This window comes from Pelobates fuscus, chromosome 2 (assembly GCF_036172605.1).
Source record: "Pelobates fuscus isolate aPelFus1 chromosome 2, aPelFus1.pri, whole genome shotgun sequence".
Lineage (NCBI taxonomy): Eukaryota > Metazoa > Chordata > Amphibia > Anura > Pelobatidae > Pelobates > Pelobates fuscus.
This window is the reverse complement of record NC_086318.1, coordinates 212,996,946-213,009,521: the sequence shown is the minus strand read 5'-3', so window position 1 is coordinate 213,009,521 and position 12,576 is coordinate 212,996,946.

The following is a 12,576-nucleotide window of genomic DNA, read 5'->3' as shown; positions in this document are numbered from 1 at the left end:
CACTTACTCTGCGCGGGCTGGGGGCGCAACACATGGCGGCGGGCACCTGGTCGCAGGGCTGCAACCCCTGCGACCGTGGTATGTACGCCAGTGCATGCATAAACACATACACTTAAAGGACCACTACAGACACCCAGATCACATCAGCTCAATGAAGTGGTCTGGGTGCCAGGTCTCTCTAGTTTTAACCCTGCAGCTGAAAACATAGCAGTTTCAGAGAAACTGCTTAGTTTCACTGAGGGTTAATCCAGCCTCTAGTGGCTGTCTCATTGACAGCCGCTAGAGGATTTTCTGCGATTCTCACTGTGAAAATCACAGTGAGAAGATGCTGAACGTCCATAGGAAAGCATTGAGTAATGCTTTCCTATGGGCGGTTTGAATGCGCGCGTGGCTCTTGCCACGCATGCGCATTCGGAGGTGAGAGGCAGATCGGGGCGGAGAGATCCCCAGCGCCAAGGGAGTCCGGCGCTGGAAAAAGGTAAGTGCTTAAGACACACACGCACACATTAACTGACAGACACACACTCAGTGACAGACATACATACACACTCACTAACAGACGCACACAGACACACACTGTAACACTAACACGCACACTCTAACACACACACACTTACACACACACTCTAATACTAACACACACACACCACACTCTAACACTAACACACACACACTAACACGCACTCTAACACACACTCACACACACTCTAACACTAACACACACACACTCTAATACTAACACACACACACTCTAACACTAACACACACACACTAACACACACACACTCTAACACACGCTCACACACACACTCTAACACTAACACACACTCTAACACTAACACACACACACACACTAACACACACACACACTCACTAACATACACTCACACACACACACACTAACATACACTCACTAACATACACACACACACTAACACACACTCACTAACATACACTCACACTAAGATACACTCACACTAACACACACTCACTAACATACACTCACACTAAGATATACTCACACTAACATACACTCACACACACACATGTTTTTTTTTTTATTTAATCCCCCCAGCCTCCTTACCTGTGGGAGAGCTGAGGGGATTCCCTGGGTTCCAGTGGTGTCACCCGGCTGGCTGGTCCTGCGGGCGTGCGAGAGAGCACTCTCCCCTGCGTGCTTCCTCTTCAGCTCCCTTGCGCGCCGCGTACTAATACAGGAGCCGGAAGATGACGTCATCTTCCAGCTCCGGTATCAGTGTGGTGCGCGAGGGAGCTGAAAAGGTACACCCAGGGGAGAGTGCTCCCTCGCGCGCCCGCCAGCCTGGTGACTGCAGGGCCAGCCCTGGGGGGCCCTGAGGTGGCCGGCTCTTGGGCCCCCCAGGAGAAGAGGCTGGCCCAGTGGGTACATACCTGGGTCGCAGGGCGGCCGGGCCCCCTGGTGGGACCCCGGTATGTACGCCACTGCTTACAGGGCTATTTATATGTTAAATACTGTATATATGCAAAACGCAAGAACACTGCATGCTCTATATTTGGAATACTGCTTTGTGCACAATGAATCTCAGCAGTGGCCATTTGATTGTAATCAGGAGCAGCTGTATAAGTCCAGTATTGCAAATAGAATATAATGGAATATTACAGTGTATTGAAATAGACAAACAGTCTTAGAAAGCACGTCTTGGGCAATTTTTACCACAACAAAAGAAGCAATAGTCAATCCTGAGCTGTAAATTATTGACGATTGTTAATATACAAATATATACAGATTTCAAACACAAAAGAGGTGGAAGGCATAACTTTTGGAGAATGAGAGAAATGATGTAATCTACCCATACAGAACTTGCACAAATGGTGCTGCGATTTTGAACAAAATGTATACATAATACAGATTAAGGAACAGCGCACAGATAAAAAATAATTTTTAAATGGCGATATTGTGTTAAGCTTAAAACAACATGGCCATATGGTGGAACTAAATCCCCACATGTGTTTGCTCAGGTGATTTTAAGTAGCCTTATAACATTTTAAAATGTATTTTTATGTATGCACTGTTCCTTAATCTGTATATAATTATGTATAAACAACGGATTTAGTTTGAATGGTCAAAATCCGATGAAAATTACTGCATTCTGACCATATTAGCAATTGCAGATTTACCAACAACAAATGGGTTCAGAAGCATTAGAAAAAATATCAATATCCTCATCTGAACCAATTTACAGCCCAGAATTCTGAAATGTATCAACAAACGCATGGTGGATGAAGTTAAATTGAATGCATCCAGCAAGCTACATGTTTGCAAATTATAATTCAGTTGCTAGCCAGCGCCTGCTAGCCAACCGCCACATTAAAAAAGTTAAAATAAAATAAAATCTCATTGGGGTCAGTAGACCCCCATATTATTTTTATTATGGTGTTATATTACCTCCATATAACCCCATCTGTCATCTGGCAGGTAGGGGCATGTCTTCTAACTATTTAAAAATAGCGACTGGGCCACCATTGCTGCCCGGTCATTAGAAAGGAGTGTAACGGTGGGACAGAGTGAGCACCGGGTGGGAGACAGCTATACATATTCGTGGGGGAGGACCTCTAATCCCCTTCAGACCCCCACCCTTCTGCTGGAGGTGGGAGCCCTATTATTAGCAATAAAAGTGGGACATATTGTCCCGTCTCCTCATACCCACCCATTTGCTTAGGGTTGTGGCCCTAATATTAAATACAGTGCCCTCCATTATCATTGGCACCCTTGGTAAATATGAGCAAAGATGGATCTGTGAAATTGTATGCAGGGATAGCCTTAGATCCCTTACCATGTATTCTGCAAACTCATTTTAGGTTAAGATGCAGAGCTGTTAACTTGGCAAAAGGAGGTAGCACACAGTATTGGCTAAAAGAGTGCAAATAATTGTGCCACACATATATTTAATAAAGATTGTTTTATAAACATGTATTGTGTTTTCAATTGTTTGATATCCATGAGAGCATGTTTGATATCCATGAGAGCAGATTATTGTTTATCATTGTATTTAAAAAAATAAATAAAGACAATTTGTCACAGCCTTCTTTGCTCATATTTACCAAGGATGTCAATTTTAAGGGCACTGTATAAAGGGCACTGTATAAAGGGTGGATCTGTTGTCTTACTTGGCCTCCACCCTCCGGGTTGGGTCTCTTATTAATTATAGTATAGTAATGGTTGACATGCCATTGTAACCCCCCCTTCTCACCCCTCACCAATAATAGTATGCCCCATAACTCTAGTTCAGATATATTCCAACCAATCCATATTGCTACATATCATTATTTGTGGAAAACAAAGCTTTTCATGTGTTATAATTTGCTAATTTAAATTTAAAAAACATAATAAGTGTAAAAAATGTAAACCAGAGATCAAAGACTAAAATTTGAAATAACAGCTTAATTGGCTTTAATGAAATGATCATATGAGCACTGACTAACGTAGTTAGAAACATTAGATAAGGCATAAGGCAAAACTGTATATTTCTGCATTGATTCATGAGATGTAGTATGGGTTAAGAGCCTTACAATGGAAACATATTCAAGCATTTCAAGGGCTAAACACGACACAGAGCATATTCATCTATGCTGCTCTACCATATGCATCAATCACTTTTACAACCCTAGCATGTCTGATAGAATTTGAGGAAATGCTCTTCCTAACCGGCCTGGATCTTATTCTCTATCACTCAGTATTCATGACACTTCTTCATTATAACAAGACGAACATCCTTGAGTATATTTTCATTACTTGCCACTTCATGAGATTGATTAAACATCAGTGCGGTTAATGGCTTGACGGTTAACACCAGAAGGTTGCTTTACTGAAAAATATAGAGGTGGGTTATTTATTTATATGGCTTATAATCAATATGACCCAGGCTATGTAAGATTATCTTTACACTGGGTGTACAGGAACTAATGATAGTCATTACATTGATGCTATTAAAGCACTTTAGTTTCAGAAATATTACATGTATTATTAGTTTTGCTAACAAATGCATTTGTATTTTGTCTGATGAGTATTACACATAATGATCGTTGATTTAATTAATTATAATGCTAAATATCAAATGAAGCTCAGAGATTGAACATGAATAAGATGGTGATAACTGCCATCTTTTATTTTTATACTGGTCCTGCTAGTATCCCGTTCTGATGATACTGTACAGTGGAGCTATCTTGCATTATTTTTTTGTCTTATGGTAATTACGGAGCTCCAGACTATTCGGTAGCATAGTACAATGCACAGAGAAGATATTCACAATTTTTGTGACAAACTTGGGCCTTTTCACTATCTCTATCTGAAGAATGAAGGAGGGGCTCCAAAATCAGTAACCTGCCTAAGGAGCTCTGGGATCTTAATTCTTGTCTGTTAGAAATGTATAAACCCAAAAAGAAAGATAGAATGTTAGCTGTAAAATCAATATTCAATTCTATAAATAAAAATAAATTATACATTGTATATAAATAGGGTACTATTCTGCTTGGGTAAAAGGAAACAATGATGCCCCCACGACCCAAAAAGCACCATCCACATAATAGCTCTTGCACTATGACCCCTCCTCATTTAATATCCTTCACCCACTGATTCCTCGGTTAATTTCCATTCTTCTGCCCTCCCATTTAACTTTCCCTGCAACATATCCAGATATCTAATTGCAGTTTGCCTCTGTGACTGAATTCTGTCAAGTTGTGTAACAATGTATTCTCACACTGGATCCCAATAAAAACTTACTGATTCCCAATATAAACTCAGCATTTCTCAAGAAGAAGTACATTTTTTTTTTTTTTTTACAATCACAGTGTATAAATTGTTAGATCATAACAAACTGCACAGATGGAGCAGTCTTTCTGGCATTATGCAAGACTACATATGGATCTATGACTAAGATAAATCTTTTTGCCCAACTGCTCGTGATGCTTACAAAAAGCTGAATTTTTTAAAAAGAATAATATTCAAGTAAATGTATCATTCTCCACTAATAATATGTAAAATGATACGTTGTAAAATGATATGTTGTATGGTAAAAAAAAAAAAAAAATGAGCAGTCTATTTTGTTTGCTATTTAAATTGTACCTGTAATCCATCCACCAATCGAGAGGATCATAAATTTACATTCAAGCCTTCAGGTGAGTATAGAGGTGGACCATGTGTTGTGCTGGCATATTCACCAGAAAATGTATAGATTAATAAATACATGTGAGCTCTAAGATGGCACTGACAGAGCGAAAGAGAAACTCCATCCCATAATGCATATGAGTTTGTAGTTTGGAATTTTAGATAAAGACAATACTAGAAAAACCTAGCAACATCTGTCATGCCAAGGATGGTAGGTATTGTTCATAGGAAGCAGCTAGGTAAACCTTTAGCTGATTCTCCACTGACACTTAATAAGCTCATTGTAAGCTCATGGTTTATCTAGCTAAGCACTTTGTATAAAAGAGCTTTAATGGCTAGATTCAGCTTACGGCCAGGGCCCTCTCTACCTTTTGTAATTGTCTGTGTGTATTGTATGTTCTCCCCTAATTGTACAGCACTGCGGAATATGTTAGCGCTTTATAAGTACTAGTAATAAATAAATAATAGTGAACTGTCATTGGATTCAATGATTCTCATAGAGAAGCATTAGTTTGCCATAATGAAGTGATTGCTCATCATTTGCCATGTATTCTCAAAGCTACTTTATGAGAAGCATTTGATCAATTGTGATGGCTTCACCAGAGGAGGACAATTCTGCGATGAGTCTGCCTCAGCACTGGAAAAAGTAATTACTTAAGAAATGTAAATATATATAACAAGATATAATATAGGAGAAGGGGAAAAGAGACACACAGAGGGGGGTTATACGACACTCAAGGGGCTGTAAAAGACACATTAACAGGAAAATGGTGATGTCACGGCACGCCTAGAGAGGCTGGTGCCCTGCGCAAACTCACCAGACGCCACATGGATTTCGGCGCCCTGGGATTGAGGGACATGCCAAGGCGCACTGCACTCTCTCGTCGCCCGCTGGCCCCTGCAGTCATTCCATGTGGGTTTCGACTTGCAGGGGAAGCAGACATGCCCTGTCTACCCTTATGCCTGCCTTTCCTCCTGTGGGCATGTTGAGTGATGTGTGTTGTGTGTTCCCCATCCTGCTCCAGGATACCTTTAGACCAGAGGCGTAACTAGAAACCATGGGGCCCAGGTGCAAAAATTGCCCTGGGCACCACCCCCCGTATATCCCCATCCCCCTTACACACACACACATGCAGACAAACAGATACATATGCAGACACACACATAGATACATATGCAGACACACACATAGACACACATACATGTACACACACACATACATAAATACAGAGCATCTGACATCATCAGAGGGGGCCCGGTCGCGCTGTTAATCCCTTAAGGACCAAACTTCTGGAATAAAAGGGAATCATGACATGTCACATACGTCATGTGTCCTTAAGGGGGTTTAAGCGCAACACTGAACGGGCCCCCTAGAAATTAGTCCGATGGGCTCCTACAATGCAGCCCCGGTGGTTACACCGCACTGGCCGGGACCGCAATACATGGCGGCAGTCACCCGGTCACAGGGGTCCGCAAGGCGGCCGGGCCCCCTGGGGCGATGAGCCCAGTCGCAGCTACAACCCGAGCAACCCAAGCTGCGACCGAGGTAGTTCCGCCAGTGCCTTAGGCTAACAAAGCTCTCTAGGGTATCCAGCACAGCAAGCATGGAAGCAGCAAGTTAAATGAACAAACTGACATAGCATCCCACCCACATAGGGAGGTGTGGACACCTACTCACCCAGAAGAGCCTTCCAAATATATAGACCCTGAGACCCCTCCTCATGGGAGGGCTCCCATTCGCTTTTCCCTATTTAAGCACAGACCACCATAGGTTCTGTGCTCAGTTGTTTTGTTGTTTCCCTAGAGTACAGCACCAGATCCTGCCTGAAGTTGTCTGATTACACTCATATTCCTGAATATCCTGAATTAACCCCTGCCCGTCTGGACTCTGGTAATACTCTTTGCTTCTTAAATTAACCTTTGGTTGTCTAGACTCTGCTTAACCCCTGCAATCCTGTTCCTGTGTGCAATCCCGTTCAAGCTTTGGTTAACCTCAGCAACCCTGTTTAAGCCTTGGTTAACCTCAGCCACCCTGTTCCAGCCTTGGTTAACCCCTCCAACACTGTCCCAGCCTTGGTTAACGCCTGCAACCCTTTCCCAGCCTTGGTTAACGCCTGCAACCCTTTCCCAGCCTTGGTTAACGCCTGCAACCCTTTCCCAGCCTTGGTTAACCCCTGCAACCCTGTTCCAGCCTTGGTTTACCCCTGCAACCCTGTTCCAGCCTTGGTTAACACCAGCAACCCTGTTCCAGCCTTGGTTAACCCCTGCAACCCAGCTACAACTTCAATTAAGCCTTTCATCATTTACCCAGTGTTGAAACTCTGGTAAAATACTTTATCTTATCTTAAGTACTTTTATTTCCTATGGAGATATTGCTTATTTTCCGCTTCTATTTTGGATTGGGACTTTTTCATTATACTTTTTTGCTCAATAATAAAAACCTCAAATTGAAAGACTGTGTCTGTCCAAATCTATGCGTACTGAGCCCATTCTCCACAAAAGGGGGTAATAAAAAAGGAGGGGTTCAGAGACACACAGGTGAAGATGCATTCAAGCGGTGGCAGCTAAATGCATCTTTGCACCAGCCGTGCTTCTACTGGATTTGTTCAGATTGAATACAATTAATATTTGATATTTGTCAACTATGCAAAGCCGTTATTAATCTTTACATTTAACTTTGTATTGCAGACACTGGATGGCACTGAATGTGATCTCTTTTTTTTTTTTAAATAACTACATTTCTATAGGATTTTCTTTTAGTAAATGTGATAATTGCAAATTTAGTTGCAAAGCAGAATCTGACTGTCCTGGCACATACAGTCTCTTTTATTCCCAATCCACAACCACAGTACAGCCCACAGGGTATTACAGAACAACCAATCAATCTGTAAAATACACACAGACACTCCCACACAAAATCCTCCCCTCTGCCTGTGATATGATTACTGAACACAATGGGTAATCTCATAATCACAGGCAGAGGAATACAGTTTTTACACAATATTTATAACTTCTAAAATATACATGTCACAAGCATAAAACATACATTTTCATAATCAGCATGCAAGAAATAAACACATACTCAAAAATCAGGGCAATCGGTTCAGGGGTTAAAAAGTTATATGGAAGTCCTTTAGGACCGACCGCAAGCACATTTTCATGCCCAAAACAGTTCCATAGATGTGGGCTGTGCGGTCGGTCTATTTCAGGCTAAAGAAATGACTAAGTCCCATTCGAACGAGCGTTCGAATCTTCGAACGGGACTTAGTCCCTGCGGCTGCAAAATCACGGTGGGAGAAGGTAAGGCTCAGCAGTGTTCGCGGAACTGTGTAGCCAATTTCAGTTCCATGAATTTGGCTACACATACCGCTGACTGCATGGAATGAACCAAGATGGCCGCCGCCACGTGTTCGTTTGTCGAATGGCGGCCAGTTCGACTACTTCGGCACTTCAACGGCATTCAAAGTGCCAATTTAAAAGTACAAACCCTTTCTGTGAGATGTTAAAGGGCCAGCAGCAGCACACCAAAAATCCATTATGCCCAAATCTTGTTATTAAGGGGCCACATCTTCCCGGGCCATAGTCAGAAGGCAAGAGGCGGGCAAGCAGCCCCCTCCAAGGACACGTGGCGAGGTCGGTTTCGCCACACTTCTCCCCTTTACCCAACAGACTAACAGGGTATCTGACCTCCTGTCGGTCAGTGCCCTGGTTAGTCCAGCAACCCACCCACAGAACACAATCAGCAGTACAGCCCACCCACAATAAAGAGTTACTGCACCTGGGTAAACGTGCAGCCAGTCTTTGTCCAGGGGTTCCATCACGCGGGTTACGCGTACTTCGGATCTGTGGGTTGCTGAGTGGGCAGAGACCAGCGGTACTCTGCCCTGATGCCAGCGCTTCAGCTGGAGTAGTCTGGTTGGAGCCCAGCTGTGAAGAGGAGTTAGTAGGCTCCTCTCTCTGGACCCAGTACTGCTGCTGGAGGGCACGACAGGTGGTCTCCACTTTCAATATATTGTCCTGCTGCTGGGGGGCGAGACTGACTGCCTCACCTGCCCCATCTGGGAGACTAGGGTCTCCCCTTTGGGAAATAAGCTGCCGCTGGGGAGAGGTGGTCACCGACTCCTCTCCCTGGAACACTTTCCACCGCTGGGGAGAGGGGGTAGCAGGTTCCTCTCCCTGACACTCTCTCTGCTGGTAGAGGGGGGGACACACTGTCTCCCCTTTCAATATTTTGTCCCGTGGCTGGGGTGCAAGACCGACGGTCTCTGCTCCCTGCAGGACACTCTTCCGCTGGGGAGGAAGGACAACACCTATGGCTCCCTGGGACTCACACTGCCGCTGGGGAGGAAGGAGGGCACCTTCAGCTCCCTGGGATACACACTGCCGCTGGGGAGGAAGGACAATACCTTCAGCTCCCTGGGGTACACACTGCCGCTGGGGAGGAAGGACGGTACATTCAGCTCCCTGGGACTCACACTGCCGCTGGGGAGGAAGGACGGCACCTTCAGCTCCCTGGGTTACACACTGCCCCTGGGGAGGAAGGATGGCACCTTCTGCTCCCTGGGGTACCCATTGCCACTGGGGAGGAAGGACGGCACCTTCAGCTCCCTGGGACTCACACTGCCGCTGGGGAGGAAGGACGGTACATTCAGCTCCCTGGGACTCATACTGCCGCTGGGGAGGAAGGACGGCACCTTCAGCTCCCTGGGTTACACACTGCCCCTGGGGAGGAAGGACGGCACCTTCTGCTCCCTGGGGTACCCACTGCCACTGGGGAGGAAGGACGGCACCTTCAGCTCCCTGGGATACACACTGCCGCTGGGGAGGAAGGACGACACCTTCAGCTCCCTGTAACTCCTTTTTGGCCAAATCTGCTAGGAATTGCAGGTACTCTCCTACTAGTTTCCTGGCAAGCTGCACGGCTCTCTCCGGGGGGTTGGGTCCATAGACAGACAGCACCTCATTAACCTCTCTGTCAAACTCCTCCTGAGTGTAGTCAGACGCCATGCTTGCTCTGCTGAAGTTGGTTCCTTTTGTAGATAGGGTCGCTGTACGGGTACTAATGTTGCCCTCAATTTGTAAATCTAGGGAATGGTGTTACCTTGTAGCTGTCCTTCTGGGCTGTGGGAATGATCCCGTTGCTTGCCACCAATTGTAACGGACCGTTTTGCTCACCAAAGGTTAAAAACCGTTTAGGCGATAATCCCCTTCCAGATAGACAAGCAGCTGCTGTAAGCACCAATCTCCCGACCTGAAAACACATGCACCCTGGAAATATCTGAACAGGAAAACCATACGAAAGGGTTACACTCCTGGCATTCAGCATACAATCCAATTCCCCCAATAACGAGACAACACTTCGTTTTGAGGGTTAAGCAGAATCTGACTGTCCTGGAACATACAGTCTCTTTTATTCCCAATCCACAACCACAGTACAGCCCATAGGGTATTACAGAACAACCAATCAATCCGTAAAATACACACAGACACTCCCACACAAAATCCTCCCCTCTGCCTGTGATATGATTACTGAACACAATGGGTAATCTCATTATCACAGGCAGAGGAATACAGTTTTTACACAATATTTATAACTTCTAAAATATACATGTCACAAACATAAAACATACATTTTCATAATCAGCATGCGAGAAATAAACACATACTCAAAAATCAGGGCAATCGGTTCGAATCTTCGAACGGGACTTAGTCCCTGCGGCTGCAAAATCACCGCGGGAGAAGGTAAGGCTCAGCGGTGTTCACGGAACTGTGTAGCCGATTTCAGTTCCATGAATTTGGCTACACATACCGCTGACCGCATGGAATAAACCAAGATGGCCGCCGCCACGTGTTCGTTTGTCGAATGGCGGCCAGTTCGACTACTTCGGCACTTCAACGGCATTCAAAGTGCCAATTTAAAAGTACAAACCCTTTCTGTGAGATGTTAAAGGGCCAGCAGCAGCACACCAAAAATCCATTATGCCCAAATCTTGTAATTAAGGGGCCACATCTTCCCGGGCCATAGTCAGAAGGCAAGAGGCAGGCAAGCAGCCCCATCCAAGGACACGTGGCGAGGTCGGTTTTGCCACATTACTAAACTAAAGATAATTGAATACCACATGTAGGCATTCAAATAGCAAAGTTTGGACACTGATCACAGTATGACTTTTTTTTTCTAGCTGCAACTAGAGGTAAATAATGGATGACAGTGCTCTATGGCCACATGAGTATAGGGCCAATGGCAGGAGGCAATGATTTTCTTCCAGAACCACATTCTTGGCATACTAGAGGATGGGGGCTTTCATAATGGGGGCATTAAAGGGTTACCGCAACCACCATGACCACTTCAGTGATTTGAAATAGTCATGGTGGCAGGGGCAGATTGACCACTCAGGCAAATCGGCCATGGACTGAGGGCCGGAGGCAGTCAGGGGCCCAGCTGGGTGAACAGGCATGGACTCTCTCTGGCTGGGGAGATCAGAGATCTCTCCAGCCAGGGAGGCAAAGTTGCACATCAAGCCCCTGAGGTGTCCCCTCACCTTCTGAGTGAGACCTGGCAGCAATCTTGCTGTATACCAGCATCCTGTGCGGAGCTCCGGTATGAGGGAAGGAGGCTGGGCCCAGGGGAAGGGAAGTTACATCGCTTCCTGCCCCCTCCTCTCCTTCTTTCCTTCTGAGTGGCTAAAGCAGCAGGTATGTAAATCCTATAGTCCCACCTTCACTAACCTCAACCCCCATCTCCCTCAGCCCCAGGCCCTCCTCCACCCACCTCAACCCCCATCTCCCTCAGCCCTAGGCCCGCTCCACCCACCTTAACCTCCATCTTCCTCAACCCCAGGTCTCCTACAGCCAACTCTACCCCAGGCCCCCCTCATCCCCCATCCTCAGCCCAAGGCCCCCTCCACCCACCTTTGACCCAGGCCCCTCTCAGCCCCCATGTCCCTCAGCCTCAGGCCCCCATCCAGCCATCTCTTCCCACAACTCCCTCAGCCCCAGGCCCCTCTCCCCCCACCTTAGCCCCCATTTCCATCCACCTCTGCCTCAGGCCCCCATCCCCACCTCCCTCATCCCTAGGCCCCCCTACACCCACCTCAGCCCCAGGCCTCCCTCCACCCACCTCAATCCCCATCTCCCTAAGAACCCACCTCAACCCCAGGCCCCCCTCCACCCACCTTAGCCCAATCTCCCTCAGCACCCACCTCAGCCCCAATCTCCCTTAGAATCCACCTCAGCCCCAGGCCTCCCTCCACCCACCTCAGCCCCCATCTCCCTGAGCAACCACCACAGCCCCAGGCCCCCCTCCACCCACCTCAATCCCCATCTCCCTAAGCACCCACCTCAACCCCAGGCCCCCTCCACCCACCTTAGCCCCCATCTCCCTCAGCACCCACCTCAGCCCCAATCTCCCTTAGAATCCACCTTAGCCCCAGGCC